The sequence below is a fragment of the Equus quagga genome, chromosome 1 (genome assembly GCF_021613505.1).
Source record: "Equus quagga isolate Etosha38 chromosome 1, UCLA_HA_Equagga_1.0, whole genome shotgun sequence".
Taxonomy (NCBI): domain Eukaryota; kingdom Metazoa; phylum Chordata; class Mammalia; order Perissodactyla; family Equidae; genus Equus; species Equus quagga.
In genome coordinates, this window is record NC_060267.1 from 148,176,500 (window position 1) to 148,203,734 (window position 27,235).

Consider the following 27,235-nt stretch of genomic DNA (forward strand, 5'->3'; position numbering starts at 1 on the left):
TCCACTGAGTTCAAAATATCTCTCTGTCTACATCTTCCCACATCATATCTAACAAATCATGCAGACATTACAATCATTTGTGCAATAAAATAACATCCCTCTCGGAGGGATAGTTGCATCCTTTTCCTAGAATATTCAGAATTTTCTTAAGATATAAACTCTCTCACATTTAACTATGTATACTCTACCACCTTGATGCTGGAAAAAACCACTAAAAACTAAGTCATCCATAGTTCTGGATGAAGACGATAATTATAATAATAATTAAAGATTAAAGCATCCAGTTGTGAGAGCGCTTAACTGTGCTTGAGCAGAGAGCAACAGCATGTACACCCAACATGATTGCATGCTTTATTACTTTATCTTTCCAGAACTCGGTTAGGGATTATGTGGAAATTTCAGGGCTGGGGAAAGATTTTAATCTTTACAAAGGAAATATGTACTGTGACGGAAGCTAAATCAGCACCAGAGTGAAAAAAATGAAGGATCATTAGTACCAGTTAGCTGTTTCCAGTGGGATTTTGAATTCATCTTTAGTGTGATGCCAGTTGTTGATAATTTGCTAAAATTCTTACAATACCAGCATATCTAAGTACCTTTAAAATAAAAAGAAAACTACGTAATTTCAAAATGTTAGCTCGATCGTTCCCATAAGCCAGATCAAAGAAATAGGATCATAGATATGACTGCAAATTCTTGACAATTAATTAATTTGGCAGAATTCAATGCAATTTAACACAACTATGTGCTACATTGACTGGAAACCTTAACCTTCTTTCTCAAATAAAAGGAAATAAAGTGCCATATTTCCAAACGAACTTTTTTTAGTGCTCTCATTTAAAAAAAAAAAAAATAGTTTTAAAGAAGCAATGAGTATTTGAAGCTTGCAAATGATTCTGTAATCTTGATTCTGTCACATACTCATATGGAATCTACTTATTTTCTGTCTAACACCTCTTCGATGATTAAATTAAGTTGGATGCCAGCAACATTGAGATTTTCACCAGTTACGTGCATATTAACAAGCAAAATGCTAAGAAAAACATGTCCATGCAAAGTATAGATATTTTCTTATCAATAAATATTAGACTTCACTTGAGGATTTTAGCTTGTGGTTTTGGAAACATTAAAAAGCTGAAAAAATAATTTGAAAGCTTTTTATTTTCCAATTGAGTGTATGAGCAAATAAAAATTAAACAATTTTGTGTAGTGGCCGAATTTCAGTGTTTCTATGCCCTTCCTTCACTCTGTTGACCCACGGATTGATTTTTCTAGATCTACGTAACAGTGATAAGATCACCTGAAAGGAACTCAAATTACTGAACAAATTAGATGATAGCTACGCCTTTGATTTACATGTCAAAGGATATTATATTTGGACTTATAGGACCATAAAACTTTTAGAAACTGATGTTCCATGTTATTCTCTGAAGATGTTGAAATATTTTACCTCAATTATTGGTATTGATTCTCAATTTCAACTAGGTCAAAATATAACAACATGGATTAATTTTCTTTTTCCTTTAAGGTATGATTCTACGGACTAGACTGTTCTAAAGTGAGTATTGTATCTTGGCAATTAGAAGAAAATCTGTTAAATGAGCACCATTCCTCTTGTTTCCGTTTCCCTCGAGATGGTCCTCATTCTTATCTCAAGTATTTAATGTGCAATAAAGAAGTAAACAACGATAAAACAAATGTAAGAGAATGCGTTTCCAATATTAAGAATTCCAACACTAAAACTGATTGAGAAGTCATGGGGTTCTTCTTTTGCATGTTCGTATCACAAGGACTTATTTTTCTAGCTTGTGTAGGCATCAGGCAGAGATTACTGGGTTTATCTACGTAAACAAGCTTTGTGAATATGTCTCAATGAAAAAATCCTGCAGGAAAAAAGCTGCATATTATCTTATGCGATTCTGCATTGAAATACGAGCCACAATATGCCAAATAAATCTCTACAAAATTTGCTGAAATATTTGAAACAAAAAGTGACGTAATTGTTTTCCTGTTAAAAATCTTGAATCCTTCCTTCCCATTGAAATCATACTTTATTTTTACTTATCCTAAAACCAATGTTAATATTTACAGAAGTGATTTTGGTTAACAAAATCTTAATACTTGTTATGTTATCCACAATGATTTCTAATTTAAGAATTGTTGTATCATTTTGGAGTAGTGTGAAATGTGAGAGGCCTATTTTTAAAAGAGATAATTAGCAGTGGACCCCTCTTCCCTTTACCTGGAAAGTATGAAATTACTTTCTATTGCTAGATGAAAGGAACAATTGCAAAGTATATTACTTAAAAACTGTTGTGTGAATTTACGACTGAGGAATAATTATAAATATGTGCCTTGAGTGAGACAAATTTGTACTAATTCTTTGACATTTTAACGTCACAATTGAAATTTTACCCTAATAGATCTCATTTGATTATAAAACATAAAAAATCTTATATAACCTGTGGCACTGACATGTAAATTAAGCAGGAGTTATAAAAAACTGCCAAAGAAATTTCCTTGGGACAAGTAGGTAGAGGAATTGAAAATATTCATCTACTGCAGCCGTGGACAGTGGGGTAACACTCTTTCTACCTGGCGATATTAAGATCTATGCTGGCAGCCAGAAAAGAACAAAACATAATTCTAAGGATTCAATTTGAAAGTAGAGAAGAGTCATTTTGGTGTATTCAAGTCAATCCTCTTATTTTTTCAATATCCCCCCAATTGTCCTGATATAATTATTTCAATTCACTTTTTAGTTTACCCGCATAGCCATTCCCCAGGGCACAGATATGTACCACTAATTTTAGAGAAAGGTACATTTAAAATCTTATATGGGCATTTCATGCCTTAACAAAATATCACCAGACTACACAAGATTTTGAGACCACAAGATAACAGTGTTATCAAACACTAAAAAGCTTCAAACGAACTTGATAACCTGTCTCAAGCACTTTATTCTTTCTCAAGCATATTATATTAATGTATACAATTTAAATACCTTGTGTAACTCAGCTCATATCTAATCCTCATAGAAATAAAGTGATTGTGATGTAAATACAAGTAATAAATACGTTAAACATCCAAGGACAAGTTTTATCCAAGATGAGAAAATTAGTTTAAATTATAAGACTCTGAGGCACTGAAAAAATCAGTTTATTAGAATTCGGCATTAGTATACCTTAAAAGAAACTAACACTCAGAAGCAAAGAAAGCCTGAGAAAAACAAATCTAGTCACAGATACATCTTGCTAATATTCTTTTTCATTTTCAATAGTCCTTCAGCATTTGCTTATGCCACTGCTTGAAATCATTATACTTAACTTTAAATGTTAGAATTTAAAAAAGCAAAGTCAGCAGAAATTTAGAGCCTCTGGAATCACAGATTTCCTAAAAAATTGAGATCCTTTGTCTAAAGAGAGGGAGTATATGTTTTATAAGTTCATCATCACTGACTTGAAATATGTTCAGAACTTTCCAGGTGACATAATGCATTTTTAAGGAAGTCAATTCTTTTTCTGATTAGAGATTCACAAATTTCTAAACACACTACCACCGTGTGGTATCAGTCAGAATGATGCCAGTACTTACCATTTGAAGAAATGGCTTTCAGTGTCGACATCACTTTTAAGTCCCATATTCTTTCCTGGCCTTGTCGCAAAGCAGAGCTGAATTAAACTAACTTATATACAAATGGTTCATTTGCAATTTCCAACCCCATGGGCTTCAAACTGTCTCCCTATACTAATGAGAATCGTATTCACTTCTGGCTACGTTGTATTTGTGTCTTCAGTGGCTGACTCATTCCACACTCTACTCATGTAGCTTATCATTATCTTGTCCACAGACAAAACACACACTGAATTCAGATGAGAATGGCCCACTGACTTGAGAATCTGGAGGAAGGTATCAGCATTGTGGTCCAAATAGCATGACCACTAAGGGAAATATTACAGCTAGTGTGGATTAACTCCCCCCTCTGGAAGCACAAAGTGGAAAACACAAACAACATCAACAGCAAATTACAGCAACTCCTTGCAATGTATTTCCCTTAGTAGTTTATTTTCTTTTTGGATTATTTTTCGTAAAAATTGGCAAAATCCAGAACAACTTTGTACATTGTTCTAACAGCTTCATTGAACAATAATTTTATGACTCACTTCTCCACTTAATAGAAACTTCTCGCTTTCTCTTACGTTTATTAATTTTGAAACTGCTTAACATTTGTCTAATTAACTGCACTCTGAACAAAGAAATAAACTGATTCGAGCGTGTTCTTCATACGAAAATGAGCAACAGAGACCTTTCTTATTGAACATCCTCACTTTCTACCTCAAGACAGGTGTTCTGCATATATGCAAATACTGCAGACAGATGGCTTCCTATGTTTTAAGCACTATAATATTAAGACCTTTCCCCCTTATTATAACATTCCCAAAATTATCAGTGCCACCTCTGCTTATCTACATTTTAAAAATATTTAACCTTCAGTAAGATCATCTGTTGTGCTGATATCAAAGTAAGGAGAGAAAACAACTCAGATATTCTATCAAGTTCAACCAAAACTTCCTGCTTCCCTTAGTTGCCACAATTCTGGACCTAGACTCCAAGTTTATAAAAGAAAATGAAAAAAAAATTCACAAGGCAGAGCTTCAAGTTATCATAATATCTTAGAAGGATGTTAGTTATTTTATGCCCAGAACATTTTACAAGCTCCAAAACCTTCACTAGAACAATATTTTAGGAATCTGAAATTATTTCTGCACTTCTCACCACCCAAGAATCTGACAGCTTGTATTAAAAATAGTATGTATGCAGGAACTCCCTGGTTACTATCTCCCTTAAGTTTTAAGGCACTCAAATCATTGAGTCTTCTTTCTAAGAATTACGGAAGAGGCTGAAGAAAACGCATATCAAATTCATCATGTGTAATTTTCTCACTAAAATCAATCGATTTCTGTTAGTACCATATATTAGGACTAATTAAAATTACCATATCCAGCAGCCAGTCTGTACCTTTCCAGATATCCTTCTCCAGTATCCATAACCACGCACTGCTCTGTCTTCCATCATGCTTCTTTTATTGCTGAGTGAGGCGCTCGCTCCTTCATTAAATAGCATTAAAAATAGACTGCACAGAACTCCCCAGTGGAGCATGCTCGAACAGGGCTAATGCCATAGTTCTCAAGGTAACCATACTCAGCTGGGATCTAAGAGGGAAAGCCACTGGGAGATCAGCAATTTGCGAATCTAATAGCGCACACGAACCTGTCTCGGTCTGATCTGAATACTACAGGAGAGAAATCAGTGTGTAGTGAAATTAAGTCACCGAGAAGCTGAAAGTCAATTTCTGGAGCTATATGAGTTTCTTTAAATATCCCTCACCTAAACAAAGTACTCTGTTAAACAGGCGTTTATCTACAGCAACTTAGTTATATTATTTATCAAATAACATAACTCATGTCTAGAAAGGGCACAGTATGACATGTATGCATAGCAGTCTAAATGTCTTAAAAATTGCATTTAAACCAAATCATAATAGTATTGATAAGCAAAGACAGTCATAGGTTAGCCTCATATCTTTTGTGATAAGGAAGTGTATTCCTTAAAGAATACACTAAACTCACTTTCCAGAAAATTTAAAAATATTCTACTAGTGGAAGTGATCCAAAGAAATAAAAGAAAGTGATAAGAAAGGAAATACAGCATCGAACACAAATACATACCTTAAAAATCCATATAAACCTGAGAAGGGTGCATACATAATTTCCCACATGCGATCCACATTAGAAGTGCAACAGAAGCAGAAACAATTACCGTGAAGATAGTCGATTACTGAACTATTTGAACAAAACATAGCTAGAGCTCTCAGCTTCCAAATGACTGCCTTTTGTGAAAATGACATTAACTAAAATCCTATTAAGACATGCAAGCCCTGTGGTAACACAAATACAGAGGATCAGAGGACTAGGTGCATTTATTTTAAAGTATGTGTCAAAGGTTTTCTAACTTTTACCAAATGAAAAAATGATTTCCTGTCGCCTCTATTTCTGTTTTCTTCAAACAATCACAGCAATTTCGACCACCAAAGTGGATGAAGAGGTGGGAATCATTTGGCTTTCTTCAGTATTTGAACGAACGCTTGTACAGATTCATTTTAACTTTGGGGGAATGTCATTCTTGTTTGGAGAAGCTGAACTGTCATACCAAGAGATTAAAAAAAATCAGAAATCGAAATAGCTATCTGCACTCTAAACACATGCTCATGAACGTGATTTCTCCCAGCCTGGCATTGTACTTACTAGCTTCACATCCCTCTAACTTTCAATTCCCTCTTTGTTTTTCCTCTTGGGTTTGGACTGTTCTTATCCGGTATCTTCGGAAGGTGATCGAGAACTGAACCTGAGCAGCTGTCAGTAACCACATCCACTCCAGCTCTGTTGCTATGCATAAACACTGAATGAGTCAATTTTTCTTCCTAGGAAACTTTCTAAACACCTGTCTAATTCAACTCAATTCTATCCCCATATCTACAACCTGAGCCAGATGACATTAAATTGGAGGTTGCAATGAAACACGGATATCAAACATGTAAAACTAAAGCTGAACATCTTCTTTTTCCCCTTAACCCCCTGGGAGGCAGGACCCCAACTCCTCTGAGGACAACAAACATAACTTTTTGCCTCTTACATAACTCTCTTTCAAATGAAATAAGAGCATTCCAAAGTTTCGACCATGAAACCTGCATAAATCATTGTAGACTTCTCCGATGAAAACAACTGCCCTTTTCAATTCTCTTCCAGGTTTCCATTTCGGCCTCATTTGGGGGAGGGGGAGTTTACCCCTCCTTTGACGAAACACAAAAACACAATACATATATAACAACAGCTTTCTACAGACACGAAGGAGAAATACAGACGAGAAACAATTGCAAAGAAAAGCACAGATACACGGCAGAAAGGAGGAGAAAATAAATCACAAAAGGCGTGCAATGTTCACGTCGGAAGACCTTGATTATTACCTTGACCGAACAGTGGATATCCCCCCAGCGTCTTGGTGCCTTGATTGATTTGATTTAGTTTTTGGCTTTTATTAATATTATTATTTCTCAATGATTGATTTGGCTGGATTTGTTTGGTTTGGCTTGGCTTTTTTTTTTTTTTTTTTTTTTTTTGGTCGATTTATTTAACTGCTGGTAAACGAGCTTTCTGCAGCGTCCGCTGGGATCCTCGCAGGGCTGTGGCGGCCAAGGCTGCGGCGACGGTGGTGGCTTCGGCTGGCGACCCTACTGCCCCTGCTGCTTGTCGCAGCTCCGGACGCGCTCAGGGGGAGCCGCCGCCGCCTTCTCTGCCCGGCTGGCTGCAGGGAGTGAACGTGCCCCCACCTCCTGTCTGCCAGTCTGTCCCTCTGCACGTCTGTTTGTCTGACCGTCTGTGGCTCAGCCTGGCAGCTCAGCGCGGGATTCTAGCTTTCCTGCGCTCCGCTCTCCGAGCTGCCACTCTCGCTGGCTGTCAGTCCGTGCATAAGTCAATCTGTCCGTCCCTCCGCGTCTCGGTCCGCCTAGCGATGCAGGGTCCCTCTTCCCGTCTTCTGAGCCCGCATCTCTCTCCCTCTCCCACCAGTGTCCCGGTTGCTTCCCTCGGACAGAGGAGGGCGTCTGGAAGGGAGGGAGCACGCGAGTGCTACGCTCTCTCTCTTTTTCTCACACACTCTCTCTCTCTTTCGTTCTCTCTCTCCCTCTCTCTGCGTTCCAGTCTCCCTGTCTCAAGCTGTCTAACTGCTCCCACCTGTCCGTTGCTCTGTCACTCCTACCCTGAGCCAGCCAGCCTCGGTCCGTCCCTCGGTCCCTCGTCCCCTGCCTCCCCGCCTCCGCCGTCTGCCCCTCCGCCCGTCCCTGCCCTCCCACGCGGCTGGCACTGTCGCCGGGGGCGGCGCCCGGCTCCTCCCCGCAGCCCCGGCCGCGTCCGGTCCCCGCCCGGGTTGGAAGCAACGGGTGTGTTGCATGTGGCCCCGCAGCTGCTCCGGCTGCAGACTCCAGTCTCTGCCGCACCCGGGAGATGGCTGCGGCTGGGTGCCTGCGGGTACCCAGGCCTCTCGGCCACAGGGCGCGGGCAGAGGTGGCCCAGTTGGAGTGCGGGCACCTGCCCGGTGCGCCCGGCGCGCGCGGAGCCATCCGTTCCCCTGGCCGTTCTCCGCGGGCCCGAAGGCTAGAGACAAAGCGCATGAGCCACGCGCGGCGGCGTGAGCATCATTAATCAGAGAGAAAACTGGCACGTTGCCCCCTGCCCCTCACACTGCCTCCCCGCTCCCCGCCGGCACGCGCGCCTCCCCCCGCCCCGGGCCGAGCCCTCCCGCGTACCGCTCCGGGGCGCCGCCCGACTCCGGCAGCCGCTTGGCGCACCGCGCTCACTCCCTTCCTGCGGTGCTCACTCTCCAGGCCAACTCTGCAGAGAATACCCCACAGTAATAACACTTCACTCCACCCAATGGATCCAGTAGCCTCAGAGCTCTCAGAGATTCTCGGCTTAGAGCAAGACCCGAAGTCCCGGCGTGCAGCGCCAAGTGTCCTCCCCGTGGGCGACTTCCCGGACCGCTGCCCACCGGCTCGCTGCTCTGGAACCACAGAGGTGCCGCAGAGACCCGGGCAGGGCAGGGCGTGGGGCGGCGAACAGAGTTGACATCCGAAGAAATAAAAGCGCTGCATTTCCCGTTTGTTCTGGAGATGTGCTATTTTTGTTATCTGTAATTCATTTTTTTTCATTGTCTAGGGGCATATACTACCAAAAAAAAAAAAAAATCTTGGAAGAATGGGAATACATTTCCGGAATACCGCCCACCCCTCGGGAGTGAATGTAGTCTACTTTTCCAACATTATAGGTCACCAGTCAAGATATATCACTCTGGCTTTCTGCCCCCAGCTGAGAGCAAAGCTTTTGATTCTGGGCTTCTTTGCTAGGTTATTATTAATGTGAAGCAAAATTATAGTTGTACACGCCTGCATGGAATTGCCAAAGCTCTTTTTGACAGTATCCAGCAATTCAGCTTCTGAAATGCAGACTCTGGATGACTATAGATCTGGTGCAATGAACGCCCCATCCCACAATAAACTGAAGAGGAGAAAATCAACTTTTACCAGCTGCAATTAGTAACCCCATGAATAGACAACAAATATATAACTATCATAAACCATGTCGTGAAACTTTCCACGTCCTTTTAGTTTCATTTATTGACAGTCGTTCAAATGACAGACATTATAAACCGATTTATTAAGGGATGTGCCTTCCACTTTTTATAGAAATGTAATTTTAACAGCTGTAACCACGTTTATATATGCTAGGATATCGATTATAAATCTTAAACAGATGGTATGTGTAGTTCTATAAAATGCTATGAAAAAAATTAGGATAAGGTTGTACTGGTCCTTGATGAATAGATATTATTTTCCAAATATTAGAAATTGTCTCCGTTGGGGACCAGCTCTTGCTGGAATAAGAATGAATCTGCTGTATGAGGTTTCAGCAAATGAAAGTCAAAGAATTCAAGATCCTTATGTTGATCTATTTTTTTGAACATTTCTACTCAGTTCTCTCCAAAAGCATTTTGAGGGGCATTTCCCCCTCCTTCCAGTCGTGTGGAATTCAAGAGAAAATAAAAAATGTTTCTAGTTCTCTTCCCTTTCCTTCATCTGAAGTTGTGTTCTAAAAATCTTCCTTTACTCTGGGGGAAATTGTTGTGCCGTGCCATAAATTCACACAGTTGGGACTGTGCGGGAAGAGGGTCCATGCGCTTGATTTTCCTTCTGGACAGGACTCCACATAATCATTTCCTGAATGGGTGGATGGGTAATCTACTAACAGAAGACTTTAACAGCTTGTTCCTAACACAAAGTCTTCCTAGAGCGAATCAGATTTCACCCTGAGAGTTCACTAAAAAAATGGAACTGGATCCTATAGATTGGATGAGAAATCAGAGCCATTGTGTGCAAGGAGGGGAAACTTAATCAGTACTCTTAGTACGAATTCCAGAGATTATGTGAAGGAATAAGACAGACTGTTTCAACATCTGAACAGCATATAGACAAACTTGATGACAACATTTATTGCTATTCCTCACTGATTTTAACCTTTATTTAAAAAAGAATGCATCCCAAAGCAGACTAAAACTAATCTGCTTCAACTAAATTTTTCTACCTTTTCTCATAATATTTTGTCAATACATTAGGAACTAGAGAAGGCTCAAGTTCATTTGAGGTCACGTAGATACTTAGCATTCAGCTATCCAATGTTAAATTTTGTGTCCCAATGTGGGACTGAAATATACTTCTGGGAATATCAGGCAGGCAGTGTGCAATAAGAGATTCTTTTAGAAATTCATAAAGTGTTTGTAGCTCCTTAAAACAAATTGAAACAGTTCATTTCTTAAGGTTCTTGTCTGTCATAACTTAACTACCACTAAACTCAGTAAAACCATTGTCTGCTTTACGAACCTCTGGGTGACAGATCCACGATGCCAGTTGCAGAAGTGTTTATACATTGAAAGTATCCTAACTCTAGGGGTGGGAAGTGGTAGTAGTGGAGAAAGAGTGGGACTGCTACTCTCTTGATCTGGGTGCATGTGAATTTAGTTGGTGTCATATTTGAAATGAAACAGCGTACATGGAACCAGGTAACCCCAGCTCGGGGAGTTGAGCTCACCTACACACTGGCAGACATCTAAGATTGTCGACAAGCGCCTTTAAACACATATTCCCTTAAGATACTAAATTAGTGCCCTTTAATGAAGCTTCCAAATGGGATTTTCAAAATAAGGCAAATTGTTAAAAAAGCCCAGCTACCTTTATAAGCACCTTTTCAGCTGAAGCGAGAAGTAGAATTTCCATGCTGTTGAACTTGCATCATTCCTCAACAATTAGGCTGTGAGGAACTCCCCTTAGGGCATTCTCCCCCACCACAGTAATGGCCCACAAATCCTCTAGAGAGACTTCTCATTTGCCCTATTTCCAACAAAACAGTCTAGGGTCTATTAAATACCAGTTTTGGGTTTAAAGCAGTACAAATATGTGTGCTACAGAAAGGCAAAGGAATAAGAAAGGGGAAAAAAAAAGATTAGCATTTCAACCAGAAAAGTTTAGTTCTCCATTCTTATTTTGTGCTAAGCCAAAATAACTCTAAAACACATTTCAGAACATCAACAAAGAATGTTACATCACGTATGCATCTGAGCATGAAGAAATGTCACGATCAAAAACAAAGAGGACTTGGGAAACTAGAAACCAAATGTTCTGATGGCACAGATCCCTTGACGGGCAGCCATGTCTCCCCTGAAGTCTGCTGTGCGCAGTGTAAGAAAATGATCTCCATGAACCCTCGTCTTCTCACAGGCAGGCCATAAATGAACACTGACCGGCACACGCACACAACCATGCTTTGCTGAGAATGCAAACCAAGAAATTTCCTCAAAAATGAATGTGTAGTATTTCCACGGAGATGCATCTAAATCAGGTGAGGAACAATAAGAAGAAACAGGAAGAAAAGAACTAAAGAGAGATTTAGGAAGCCTAAATCTGAGCATCAAAAGACAAGAGAGGCTGTTGACTAAATTGCATATTTCTTTTCGGCATCTCTTGGGAGAGAAATATCAGCATTTAGATACATCCTTAGTATTGGAGGGTTTGTCCCTCTGGTCCCCAGAGCCCTGTGTTTCTTCCTTCTCTGCACTGGCTGCCCTGAGGGACCCGTGGCTTTGGCGTAGCTGAGGCACATGCAGCAGGCAGCTATGTACACAGACACGGGCACTCTTTTTGACTGCAGAGCAGGTGTGTGCAGGCAGGATGTCCAACAGGCCCTCTCTCCCTGGCCTGTGTTAGCACGCCCCTCCTGGACCTGCTTCAGCATGGAGTTTTCAACTGCCTATGAAACCCACAAAAGATGTTTTTGATTTTTAAAAATTGAGCCCAGAATTGAAAGCAAAAATGAAGCAGAAGCATTAGGAGCATCTATGGGGAGAATAGAGGTAAATATTATCCCCTGAAATTCAAGAAATGATACAGAGCATCAGCCAAGACACTGTGTATGGCCCTGCCTCTAGCTTTTACAGTCCTGTTTGTGAGATACAGTATTTTCCTCCACAGTGGACACTGTTCCCCTTTGCACACAAAGGAAGACACAGGTTACCAAGTTATTCAGAACTTGGAATAATATATTTGGCTTCTCAACAATGAGAAAATATTAAAAGGTCTATGAATTAGCTACTGGAATAAAATGGCTACATCCATCTCTGATGAAATATAGGACATTTGCATTTCTAAAATGTTCTTCGTAACTTAAAATGGTGTGTGTTTGTGCGTGTATGGTTAAAAAGTAAAACGTATCTGCAGTGTTACTATTTAAAAAAAGTACTAAGGTCTTCCTGGAGACCCAGTTGTAGGCCAGTACTCAGCATCTGAAGAAGAACAATATACAGATTTGGAATTCTGCACGAATGTACAACCTGTTCTTCGCAGCTACTCTTTAAAGAAAATTTCTTTTTTTCTTTCAAAAATAAATGTACATTTACAAAATCTATAGAGACACTGTAAAAAATAAAGGGATGAGAATCAAAATTAAAAAGTAACAAAATTAAAATTTCCCAAACTACTACCACCCAAACGACCATTACTCTTGTGCTTAGCTAATCTCCATGCACATATATCCATAAATATATAGTTATATTTTGCATAAATAGATTGCAAAATATATGTTACTTTATAATCTGCTCCCCACTCTCTACTTTAGAGTAAGTCATGGGATTTTTTTCTATGATACTGACTATATCAATCTATTAACGGCAGCATAGTAGCCTATTAAGTACAAAGCATGTGTGTGTTATAAATAAGTGAAAGCTGTTGATGGGCATGGTTTCCAAATCAGAGTATTATCTCTTTAGGGCAAATCCTTAAAAATTGACTTGCTTTTCAAAAGTATCTTTATTTTACATTTAGCATGATACTAGATGTTATGTTAATTTCAGAATGTCTTTTGTTTTGGTTACTAATCTGCATTAAAGAGTTGATGGATCTTGGCCCTCCTAGTATAAATTATATAGATTAAAAAATAAATATAGCATTAGAAACATATAAAACATTTTTCTGTGTACATTTTTAATGGAATTGCATTAAATCAAGGCAAAAAATTTTGTTATGGAAAGAGAATTAAATAGAAATTCTATGAGTTCACTAATTATTTTTTGGCTTTAGACTTTTCTCTTAACACAGACATCAGGCACTTTTTTTCTATAAAAAGGGTAAACATTTGAGGAAATTAAGTGAACACTTTCTGGCCAAGAAGTACTATTTGGTGGACTGCCCATCAGCCTTCTTTCACTCCAGAAATAAAGCAGATCCCTAGGAACCATGGGCAAGCCTCCAAACCATTGTTTTGATCCTCTTCCTTTGCTTATCGTTTTAACCACGCAGAGCCAAAATCACTGATTCAACCTACATTATCATATTTTTACCCTTCAACTCCTAGAATGAGGATACAGACACAGATATTCAGGAATACATTAAAAAACTGGAAGCCTAAAGAGGAAGAATCAAATAAGAATCATCAGCGTAACAATGCAGAGTCCCTTTCCCTTTACTATACGTAATCATAATCCAGGGTTCACCATAGCCACTTCTTTCCTTCCCAGACTTTAAGGACACTACGCTCCCGAGTCTTCTTGCAGTCCGGCAGGGCCGTGTGACAAGTTCTCAGCAAAGAAATTTGAATGGAACTGATACATGCCACTTTGGGGCTGAAGCAATGAAACATCTCTGTAAAATTCTTTAGGTTCTTGTTGACCTCCACACAGACACCAATGAGGTCAAATGTCCAGACAGTCTAGATACATGATGATGGGGACTCCATCAGTCTGCATCCCTGAGTGACTGTGTGGAGCAGACTTCAACACTGACCCACATCAGACATGTAAACTAACCAAGAAAAAAACATTGTATTTTTAAGCCACCAAGTTTTGGGGATAGTTTGTTATCACAGCACAACCTAGATTCCTTGATTTATGAACCCTCTTCTAGTCTAACAGCATGTGAGAGAGTAATGTGTACTATAGTAAATAGAGACCAGGCCTTGGATGCAGGAGACCAGAGCTGTGGTCCTGAATCAGCCACCAAATCACTAATAGATTTGAAGAAGTCATTTCCACTTTAAGGTCTCAGTTATTTTCATTTTTTAAATTTCTAAAATGAGGTATAGCACTAAATTCTCATCTAACCAATAGCACACTGCGCTGATTACTGATGTGTTACATTAGGGCTTGATATCTTCCTAGCAAAACCTCATTTTTCTTCTTTTTTCAGCTTTATTGAGGTATCATTGACAAATAAAATTATAAGATATTTAAAGTGTACATCATGGTGATTTGATATACATATGCATTGTGAAAGGGTTCTCACCATCTAGTTAATTAACACATCCATCACCTCAACATATTTATCTTTTTTTTTTGGTAAGAATTCTTCTTCTTCTTAATAATTATTCTGGTTATATTTTTTAACTTTTCTTTTTGTCTTCCATTTGAATGCTTGAAATAGCATAGAAAATTTCATGAAGTATTTTATCAGTATTTTCATTGACATTGCATTGAATTTATTGATTACTTAGAGGGGAACTGGCAGCCTTGCTTTGATGTTCCAAGCATGAGTATGATGAATCTCTTCTAGTTTCAGCTGGTTTTTTAATGCCCCTCAGTATATGTCCATATTATTTCTAGCTATGCTTCATTAATTTCTAAAGTTGTTTAATTGTTCCATCTCTTACCTATTTTTATTAATTTTGCCAGCATCATTTTGCATTAGTTCTTCCAAAAAACTAGATTTTTAAAAACTCAACATGTCTTATTTCATTAAGTCCTAATGAATATTTTGTGGTTTGTTCAATTATTTTACAGCTTCTTAAAGAGAAAGCTTAGCTCATTAAATTTTAATATGTTTTATTTCCTGTTATACACGCTTAAGAAAATATATTTTCATCTTAGTACATTTTAGCTGCATAATGAAAGTTTTACCATTAGGGCTTTCTTATCATTTGATTCTATATTGTAATTCCCATTCTAAATCATTTTCTTCCCATGGACTGTTTAAAGGATTATTTTCTCTTTAATTTTAGTTTATGCAGGTATTATTTTTTAAGGTGTGCTCACTTTTTGTTATTGGGCTTTAATTTTACTTCATTTTAGTCAATGATATTGAATTTGTTGAGATCTTATTTAGGATCTGAAATATGAACAATTTTTGGTAACAGTACACGTGTTCTTGAAAACAATGCATGTTCCTTATTTAGAATAGGGCTCTATATAATCTATTAGTTCAGATATGTAAAATTAAGTAGTTTAGATTTTTTAAAAAATCTTGTCCTTTCAATTCTGTCTGTTTGATCAATCTGCTTCTGAGAGAACTATGTTAACATTTGATTATTCTTATGGATTTGTTAATTTTTTTCAAAGGTTTTAGTTTTGCTTTACGCATTTTTTATTGTGTTTTGTTAGACAGATGCAAATTTACAAATAGTGTGCCTTCTTTATAGATTGTTCTGCTTTCAATAATTAACTATACTTTTTCTATCTATCAGTGATTTTACATTAGATTCTATTGTGTGCGCCACTAATGTAGATACTAGAACTTTTGACTAGAATGTAGTAATATATACATTTATTTCAAATTTTCTGTATTACATTAGATATGAGCTGTAGCTTTTCTCTCTACAATATTTTTTCCTCTCTCTGCACATATTTCTACATGATTTCCTCGTATCTAACTTTGCCGTTTTTCTTTACATGTTTATTGTTCTTCTCAAACCGTCCATTGATTTTTAGCATTATTATTTCAATGATACATATAATACAATTTCTATTTCTATTTTGTTCATTTTACAACACTCTATTACATATTCTTGAATTAGATTGATCTGTAGTTCCCCTTCTTGAAATGTCCTTATCTACTTCAGGTATTAGAGGAATGATTAGCATCATATAGTTAGTGGATTAACTGACTTCCTGTGGTTTTTTTAATCTTCCAGGTGAGTATGAATAAAAAGAAGAATTATCTCTATTTTGAAAGTCTGAGCTTGATGGCTTGGTAAAAGGTAGAATTTAAAGATACATTTCAATTTCAACTATGATTTCTGGCATATTCTGGTTTTCTAGTTCTTTTTGTCCTAAAATTTTAACTTCCTATTTTCGAAGAAAAACTGCACTTGTCTTCCACATTTTCATATTGTTGGTATGTAGTTGTACATTTTATTCTTTCACCCATTAAAAAGGAAATCCTCTTCTGCTGCTATAGTCATGCACCTTTTCTTTCTTTCCGCATACAGCCTGACAAGAAAGTAGGGGGGTGAGTGGATACGTCAGTATCAAACCAGGGGCACTGACTGTGGTTCTGCAAACTCCCGTCATTTCATTTGCCGCTGAGCTTTAGCTGCTTTTACAAAGCTACCACCATTGGGACTAAAACCCCTTTGAAGCTCCTCCCTAATTTTGCAATAAAGGGCTTGGATTCCTTCCTCCATGTAACTCCCTCTTCAATCTATCTTTCCTTTTCCATAATTGCTAGTGTACTAATGACACCCTGTCTTAATTTTCCTATGCAGTTTTGTCCTTTTTATGGACTTAGGCCAAAAGGAAGAGGCTTCAGCATATACCTAGCATGTTATGGTAAAACTAATTGCATGTATATATATTTTAACGTTTTTATTAGCAAGGAGCAAGAAGCTCATAAATCAGTCTTTCCCAAAAAGATCTATAACACTATAATCTGGATTTACATAATAAAACATATCAGTTTTTTGATAATGTACCTGTGGCAAGAAATATTTGCTTGGTTGGTCTATGGTAACCAGGTTAAAGACAGCAATTTATATGTATTATATATTTACACATATACACACATATATGACAGCATATATAATGTATTATCTACTCTATTATTGCACATGTTATATACAATATATATGAACACTTTTAACAAGCCTCATATCTAGCTTCAAAATTTTTCATTTTAGCTATATTAGTCTGTTTGTAAAACATGACTTGGCATATGTGTGTATGCAAACATATATCATATAACAAATGTATGATATATAATATCTGCTATATATCATATTATATTATATTATATATACTATATGTTATATATTTGTGTATATATACACATGTATATTCAAACATTGATGAATATTTTAATAAGTATATAATAAAATATGACAAGTAATATATATTATCTAAATATAACAAATATCTGTAATTAACACACATATATACATAACATACATATATATATTTAAAAATTTTGGCCAGTTTCTTTGATAGCTGTATAGCTTATTTTACCTATCTGAAGGTTAAAGTAGTGTGGCAAGCTTACTGTGTATATAGTCTTAAATCCACCCAGAAATAAAGCATATTCTCTTTAGCCTAATTAAAAGCAAGTTTTATCTAGTGATTTTTTAAAAATTTCAGATAAATTTTCAGTTCTATCATTTCCATTTTATTCTTTTACAGTTTCTATTTCTTTACTGAGGCTTCATATCTTTTTATAATTACAAGTATATTTTCCTTTAGCTCTTTAGGCTGGGTTACGACAGCTGCTTAAAGTTATTTACTAATCCCAAAATCAGGGCCATTTAGAGGTTGGCCTCATTGACTTTTTTTCCTTCTGAGAATGAGTAACACTTTTATGCACCTTTGTATATCAATCAATTTTGGATTGCATCATGGATCATCTGAATTTTACATTGTGGAGATTCTGTGTTCTGTTATAGCACAATGAAGAATGTTAATATTTTTGTTTTAGCAGGCAATTAACTTGTTTGGATTCAAACTGCACACTAAATACTTAAGTCAGCAGCTGAAATCTCAGATCATTTTTTTTCTCTTTTACTGGACTACTTGCAGTCTACTTAGTGCATGTGTATTTCAGGGATCAGAAAGATTTTTAAGGAGTTTATAGACAGAATTTCAGCTTTTTCTCTCTGGATCTATCTTTTCCAGAAATCTCCTTATATTTTCCAGTGGCCCTTCAATTATTAAGCCTGTGGATTTTTTTTTAAAGTCAGAGTTTTAGTTGCTACACAGGGCTGAGTTTGATTGCTCTCAGGCTGCAAGACATAAAATTTTTTTTAACTCAACACATACTAGTATTTTAATTTAAGGATCTCTTCCCTTCTAAAATCTGCTCTCTTTTATTCCCTAGAGTTTATCATTGTCATCTCAGGGAAATTTGGTCTGTTAGGAGTTTACTCAGCCATTCAGGAAGCAGGTCTCAATATTCCCCTGAGTTCCATGAAGGAAGAAGGAGGAAAATTAGAAGACAAAAAACAAAATACTATTCATAAAACTTTCCTTTTGAGGATGGAGGATTGATGTTGTCCCAAGCTTCTCTTTCTTATATTCCTTTGTCAAAAACTATGTCTCATTATCATGTCTAGATTTAAGGAAGCCTAGGCATTCACATAGTTCCCTGTCCATCTTCTACAGTCAAGGAAGACTGAAACAATGAAGCTAAAATTGGCATTGAGTAGACTGAACTACATTATCTGCCACTGTCTCCACTTTGGTTTCTAAACTTATTACATATCTCATCTTCCTTATGAAATTTGAAGGCTAGATATTTCTCTCTGACACACAAGCATATGTGTTTCAACCAATTTGGCTTGGATAGATTTTAGAGAATATAGTTTGTCAAGAATAGAAGAAAAGCATCTTATCTCAGCAGCTCTCAGGCTTAGATGAGAGTAGACACTTAAACTCCCTCACTAAATGTATTTAAAGAGGGAAGCTATTTCCCAGGGCTTTTTGCAGTGTTTTGTATGTCTTCCTGCTGGATCTATTCATCAATATAGGATAGATAAAATCTAGGCTGATCTTTCTGATTAAAATAAAAACGTTTAATAATTTTTTGTTTGTTTATTTGTTTCAGTGGTTATTAACCATAGTGCAATATACTGGAATATTGAAATCAGTTTTGAAGTGTCTCAATTGGTTACTATTAATATTTAAATATCAAGTTTTGCCAGTTACTTTAAAAATAAATTAAATTCAGTGCTATTTCTCTAACAATGTCATTCAAACTTCTTGCATTATAATGAGCTTACTTGAGTAGAAAGAAAAGAGGTAAATCTAAATATTTTAAAATTTTACTTGGGGATGTTTCATCCATATGCAAAATTTCTGGCATGTGTCATAGAAAAGAATAAATGCTTCAGAACAACCTGTCTTGATTCCTAGACTTCATAAGAAATTCCTGACCTAAACCGAAGGGGTTGTTAAATAAAATGAAGCCAGAAACAAGAGATTCCAAGTAAATGGAAGGTATTGGCATTAATATCAATGACAACATAAATTAATGAACCTTAGTAATAAACAAGAATACTGCATAAGTAAATATGATATCCCATGTGTCACTTAGATGTAACAGGAAAAAGGTCATGATCGGAAGAAAGCAGTGAAAGAGTGTAACTTGTCCAGAATCTACAGGTCTATCAGGAGAGGGAGAGTAGTGCTATGAGTCAAAAACATATATACATCTACTAAGTGATTTTTGAGCCAGGCTAGAGAACATTTAGGTAGAAATGAAGAGAGAGAGCAGCACAGTGAGATCCCTGAGGGAATGACTGTTCAGCCAAATGGATGTTGGATTCCTGGTGTTGATCATAAAACTGACACAGGGGAAGATAAACAGTCATGAGGGACCTCAAACACATTTTTGATTGCTCAAAGTCTTATTTGCCTAAAAGCAGCACACCTGATAAATTCTTGATGTGCCTTGCTCACAATTTCATTCCTTAAGAAGTAGAAAAAGTCCATTTTAGGCCCAAATCTATGCCTTGGGGGGAATTAGTTGACAAGGAGGATGTTATAGCAAACTTGGGATATGGTGGATTGGGCACAGTCAGAAGTATTCTCTAGACTTCAAGGAGACAGATATGTAAAAATTCAGAAATATAATGGGTATGATCTCCGTGGTCTGAGTCTCTAAAAGAAAAAAAAATGTTTAAGAAGTTTGGATTAATCCAAAGAATGAAAAACTCCAAATTATTCCACTGACAAATAAAGTTGGTATAGATTCATGTGGCCACAGAGGCAGCTCTCCGATAGGCCAAATTCTAAAAGGTCATGAATTAAAAATGAAACAGAACTTGACCTGAGACTTGCGGAAAATGGCGGTATGCACAGGAGATTTTTATAGCAGCATGTTCAAAGGGCGTTGCTGCTGTTGTACGTGATACTCCGGTTGCATGGCACACAGCTTCTGCTGAGATGTGGCCTGCATCCATCTTCTCTGGAGTAAGTTGTTAAGTGCCAGTAGAATACTGTTCATCATTGATTATTCTTTATACACTCATTGTCATTGCCTTGCAGATTGCTCAATGTTCATTTCAGGTGCCTGGGTAATTGATTCCTGTGGAAGTTTGCTCCCTCTGATACACTGCAAAATGTCTTTCAATAATTTCTGCTTTCCAGGAAGGGGCTGCTCTCCATGTTTAAACTGAGGGCTCTGAAACTGTGGCGTTTCTTTCAGGCTATGTTCTCTCTATGTGGGCAAACAAGAGGATCTTACACCACTCATTTTCAATTAAGAAACTGAAAAAGTTGCTTTAGAAAAATGGATGCCTTCATATTATCTATATGCCATCATTTTACACATCCTTCCTTATTGGCCTTAGCAACTCCATCATATTTCCTGTATAATTATTAAGTCCAAAACCCTCCCGGACCTTAACATGGAGACTTGGCTGCTATTCCACTGCATCGGGCACAATACGGCATGGGCAAAATTGAAATATCTTTTTATGGAGTTTTTTTTCTTTTCCTCTTTAGTATTTATAAGTTCCTGTTTTTATTTTTTATATAGCACTTAGGCACAAATATCTGTGAGTAAGAAAGTCATAGAGTATGATTTTTATCAAAAGATAAAAAGTTGATTTGAGGAAAAAATGACTTTTTTATAATATATTAATTTTTAAAATAAAAAATTTGATATATACAAAAGAAATTATGGAATAAATATGCCATTTTAAAGAAAAAGAACCAAGTAGCTCTACATTCACTAACTAGACATTTTCTAGAATATTTTCAATATTGTTGAATTCTACCCATGACCTCCTCCAAAGTCCCATCCCATAGTTTCACTGCTAAATTTCATTCCTGCCTTGGTTTTTGTTTCATCATGCCCTTTTTTAAATGGCTTGACCTCATATATGTATGTATTTCAAACTGATTTGTTGTTCAAATTTGTTTCTATGTACTGTGTGTAGTTTCTTGAACACGCTCTTTTGAAATCAATATTATGTTTCTAAGATTTGTCCATGTTTTTATACATACATGTAGTTCATTCTCACTGCTGTATAATATTCCATGTGTGATTAACCATTTTTCTATGACTAAACATTTGTGTTGTTTCTGGTTTTCAGTTGTTTTAGGCGAGGAACATGCTGATACATATCTCGTACTAATTATGCAGGAGTTTCTCAAAGATACATACCTCAGAGTTGGTTTGTCAGATCACAGAATATCTTCATGCTTAATTTTTGAAGGCTAAGTCTATTATATAGCTAAAAACAAAAATATATTATCTTTTAGTAAATACTACCTGTATTTCTGTTGATTATTGAATGAATATATTTATTTAAATATTTGATCCCCAAATCCAGATATCATGCTATAAATTTTTAAAGTATTTGATTTTAAATACTTAATACCATAATATCCCTATAGGGAATCCTGGATTTAAAAAAAAAAATTCTCATTTTGTTCAGGGTGGCTAGGCTCCAGATGATAAATCAAATTTATCTGAGTCAATTATGACAAACTCCATGACTTCTCTCAGGGATTTTCTAAATCTCTCTTGCAGGCAAGGGGGTGGGCTCATATTACCCAGTTGTAAACAATAAGACATAAGGAGAAGCCTGTTGAGAGAACTTCAGAAAAGTCTTCTCCTTCTGGATAAACATAGAGAAGAAATAGAGAAAAGAGAAAAATTATCAGGAACATGAAAAGTTTCATTAGTTTTAAAGAAAGATACAAACAAATACTGACTTAAAGAATGAGAGCAAAAGTAATATGTTTCAAGATTCTTTAATTACATATGAAGTTTTTCATGTTCTTGTAGTTGTAAAGTCTTACACGTGCAACTACAGTAAAGTATGTGATACGTGCGATTCAGTGCAGCAATGATGAAATGATTTCAAAATAATTCAAGTTCTTTATTTGTATATTTTTGTTAACAGAATATATAATCTATAGCAACACTACTTAAAATCCTTTCCTCTCAAACCCACCTACCTCATTCCTAAACAGCTACCCGTTACTTCTTCGCTTTCATATTTTCCCCCATTTCTTCCTCACTCTAAGCAATTTTTATCTTTCCTCCATTACCTTATTCGCTTCATTCCCCTACTTCAATATCCCTAAGTTGGAAGGTACTTGTATGGTTTAGTCAAACCTCTCCTAGAATATAGGGAAGGAATTTTTTTACACTTACTGAAATTTGTTTTATGGCCCAGAACATTGTCTGTCTTGGTCAATCTTCCATGTGCACTTGGAAAGAATGTATATTTTGCCATTGTTAGGTAAAGTGTTCATAAATGCCAATAAGGTCAAGTATGTTGATAGTGTTGTTCAAGTTTTTCATATCCTTACTGATTTTTTTGCCCGCTTGTTCTATGAATTACTGAGAGGAGGGTATTGAAACTTTGCTCTAATTTTGGATTTGCTTATTTCTTTTCGCAGTTCAATCAGTTTTTGATTCATGTACCATAGATCTGTTTTTAGATAGATATGTTTGGAATTGTTATGTTCTCTTGACGATTTAACTCCTTCAGTGTTATGGAATAACATTATTTATCCTTTGTAATTTTTTTTTACTCTGAATCTATTTGGTATAAACTTAATATAGCCATCTCAGGTTTTTAAATCTAGTGTTAGCATGGAATATCTTTTTTCCCCCATCTTTTTATTTTTAACTTATTTGGTCTTTATATTTAAAATGTATTTCTTATAGGCAGCATATAATTACTTCTTGCTTTTTCATTCAATCTTAAAATCTCTAGCTGTTAAGTGGGGTGCTTAGACCATTCACATTTAATGTAGCTATTGATGTAGTTATAATTAAGTCTATCATTTTGCTATTTTTTTCTAATTACCTTGTCAATTCTTTCTTTCCCTTCCCTACATGTTCTACCTAGTTTGTATTAATTGAATATTTTCATGATACTATTTTATTTCTTTTATTGATTTATTACCTAAAACTCTTTTTTGAAATTTATGTGGTTGCTCTAGTGTGTATAATACATATCTTTAAATGATCATGGTCTACCTACAAGTGATATTATACCCCTTCATGTATAGACTAAGAGACTTACAATATTATACTTCCTTTTCTTGACTTCCACTTTTAATTTTGCACTTTTATCAAGTATCTAAATATGTAGGTAACTAGCTAGCTAGCTAGATAGAAGTATATGTAGATGCTCTTTGTAGCATTATTTAAAAGAGAAAAAGGACAAAATTTTCATTTCTAACACTTTAGCAATATGTATACTATATTCAGAGCTGTTAATCATAATGAGATATAACAATATAAATTGATAAGCAAAGATATAAATACAATGTGAACAGATAAAAGCAGATTAAGTATCAATATGTATATATGATTCTTTTTTGCAGATTTCATAAAAAGAAATTTCAGACACACTCAAACATTTAATTATATACACATAATTCCATTAGAGAAATAAGTGCATAGATTCATAGAAGGATAAGTTGTAGTAGAATAAAATGTGATGTAAAAATTTAATTAAAGGAAAGGCAAGTAAATACCTTATGGAAAATGTATAAAACTGACTAAAACACAAAAGGCATAAAGAATAAAGCATATATTTCTTCTTCTTGTAATAGCAAACTAGTTATAGATGAACTCTCTTGCTAAGTACAACTACTATCACCAATTATTATTTAATATTATTCTGGAGTTTTATCCATCACAATAAAATAAAACTAAATGTGGTAGGATAAAATGCCTCCCCCACAAAGACAAAAGATATCCATGTCCTAATCTTAGAACCTATAAATGCTACCTTATTTGGAAGAAGGGTGTTTGTAGATGGATTAAATTAAGGATCTTGAAATGAAGAGATCATTCTGGATTATCAGGGTGAGTTCTAAATCCAATGACATGTCTTTATAAGAGAAGATCACAGGGAGATTATATAGACAGAATAGGAGAAGTCACCGTGAAGACGGAGGCTGAGATTGGAGCGACATGGCAGCATCCCACAGAATGCCAGCAGCCACTAGAAGCTGGAAGAAGTAAGGAGCAGATTCTCCCCAAAAGTGCCTACAGAGGGAGCAAGGCGTGGCTGACACCTTCATTTCAGCCCATAGATATTGATTCCAGACTTATGCACTCCAGATCTGTGAGAAAATAAATTTCTGGCTTGTTTAAGTCACTAAGTTTGTGAAAATTTGTTACAGCAGCCATGGGAGACTAATTCCCTGGCAAAGAGGTATAAATATTGGAAAAGAGAAGACTGAAATTAAAATTATTTGTAAAGTATTTTTATGTAAATATCCTCCCAATGCAATTAATAAAACAACTCACTAGGATAGTTCATTTACAAGTAAAAAAAGACAAAATTAAATAGCTTATTAAATACTGTTAAAAACATAAAAAAAGAAACACACGTTTAATGACACTAGCAATAAAAATAAGTTAACTACAACAACTAAAACAATACCTTAAGAATGACTTAATTAATATTCAAGACATATTAAAATTATAACTTTTTTGAGGAAAATTTAAAAGATTTTAAATGGCAATATTCTCCTGATCAGTCTATATGTATATAAACTTCCAGTTAATATTTCATCTGGATTCCTTTAATTGAATAAAAGAAGGTTCTAAATTTTTATCTAGAAGAAAAAATGTTTAAGATTTGCTAGAACAATTTAAAAAATGGGATATATTAATATAATAAATTTTCACATATCATAAAATATGATATATTTTAAATTTTAAAACACTGTATCACCATTGAGTTGTGACAAAAAGCAGTGAATGAAACTAAGAAGTCTCAAAAAAAACTGCTGTAATCACCTCCTCTTCACTCCTTTGGTGACAGAGGGATTATCACCCTAGCATCATGGAGATGGCTGAGCACCGGACCCTTAACACTGGACAGATGAGCAGTTCATCAGTCACATCTACTCAGAGATTTCTTTAGGAGAGGAAAACACTGCACCCTGCAGGGCCACATGGGGGTGGAACTCAGGAAAAGAGTGAACAACCAAAGGCTGTGGGAGGCAGACTGTGTAGTTTCCAGTAGGAAGGGTACCATCCGGTTCACGCAGGAGGATGTGATTGGCACATTTGAATAATTCCATGGGCTGGCAGGTAGTTGACACCAGCTACTCAGGAATAAGCAGGGACTATACCTGGTATCTTTGATAAATGGGTTGTTTGGCCATGGGACCTTATTTAAGACAGTAGAACTTGTAGTTAGGCCATTTGAGACCTTCCTAGTTTCAGTAGATGCCAAGGAAGCACATAATACTGTGCCTTAATTTTAGATCTTGTACCACACAGCCAAAAGAATATCCTGAATTTAGTGCAGAGGTTGGCAGAATTTTTCTTTAAAGGTGTAGAGAGTAGATTTTAGAATTTTCAGGCACTATGGTTTTGTCACAACTGCTCAATTCTGCCATAGCGTGAAAACAGCCACAGACAACGTGTAAACAAATGTGCATGACTGTGTTCCAAGAAAACTTTATTTATTAAAAAACAGGCAGGAGGCTAGATTTAGCTTGCAGAACATGGTTCGTGACCCCTGATTTAGTGGATGATAAAAGTGTTATTGGAAATTATTCGGGAAATAAACTGATTATGTAATTAATTTTATCTGGACAGGTTTTTTTAAATAAAACCTTAAATATATATGTTATGTGTTACTCCAACATTTGCCTCCTAAGATGAGAATCCAGTCTGATTAAATATTTAAAACTCCAGTCTGATTAAATATTTAAATGTAAATAAAGAAAGCACGAACTACTATTAAAAAAACAAAACAAAACAAAACCTCGTAGGTAGATACAGGGCCTTGGAATGTGGAAAGTTATTTTAAAGTATGGAACTAATATTATTCAAGTTATGTCAGGCTATGCTTTGGTGGGAGGAAAAAGCCTCCAAAATCTTTCCATTGTTTTTCTAAGAAATGTTTATTTTTTGCTTTTGTTACATGTCTAATATGGGTTGGTGAGGGGCTCTTTTCTACTCAGTCAAAAACGGAGGCTCGGGACTTGCCCCCTGGTATAGTGGTTAAATTCATACACTCCGCTTCAGCAGTCTGGGGTTCACCAGTTTGGATCCTGGGCACAGACCTAGCACTGCTTGTCTGGCCATGCTATGGCAGTGTCCCACATAAAACAGAGGAATATTGGCACAGATGTTAGCTCAGGGCCAATCTTCCTCACACACACACAAAAAAACAGAAACAGAGGCTCTACAGTCTTGCTGTGCTGCCATCTGAACACAGTCATTGTGATTGTGGACAGTTGAAGGGTGTCACACCAGCTCTGAAATGGTACAGAGATGACACACAGTCTGCTCGCAGTCCATTGTTCAGAACTAGCCACATGGACTAAAGGGGCCTGTGAAGGAGACTGGGAAATTGTCAGAGCATGGATATTTGGAAAGAAGTCTATCTGAAGTCTAATTTATTCATCTTCATACCTGGATATGAGGGATGTCTACTTTGGGCCCTGGGCTTTGAAGAGCCCAGGATTTCATGAGAGCGCACACACACACACGTACACTTATTAAAGAAGATACGTGCCCCAATGTCACCGGGGATAAAGGAATTTGCAATATAGATCATGAGTCATAACCCTTGACCTGCCCTCTCATGACTGACGCCATTTCAGGTCTCAGATCTCAGAGGGAAAACCCTTCTCCAGGACTTCTGCCTTACAGCCTGGAGACAGAACGCAACTATTTCAACCACCATGAAAATGTTGTGCATTGCTAAATATGAAGATGGATGCTGCTTCAGAATGCAGGTGGAATTTGAGCAGTGGAAGCACTTAGGTAAGAGAAGAGACAAATTAATTAACATGTCAAATCTTTCCTCTGGGTGTGAATTTAATGGGTTTTTTATATATTGAAATATGTTCTCAGTATTGCCAAGTGTCTGTTTTGTTGCTA

General features: G+C 36.5%; 1 protein-coding gene across 3 annotated transcripts in view; it reads right to left on the reverse strand.

Moving 5' to 3' along the window:
- Nucleotides 1-7,133, reverse strand: part of ARPP21 (cAMP regulated phosphoprotein 21) — a 151,633-nt gene extending 144,500 nt beyond the window's left edge. For all 3 annotated transcript variants that reach the window (XM_046678733.1, XM_046678743.1, XM_046678726.1), the window contains exon 1: nt 7,025-7,133. The gene's annotated coding sequence lies outside the window, so the exon portion shown is untranslated. The remainder of the gene's footprint in view (nt 1-7,024) is intronic.
- Nucleotides 7,134-27,235: the final 20,102 nt, after the last annotated feature.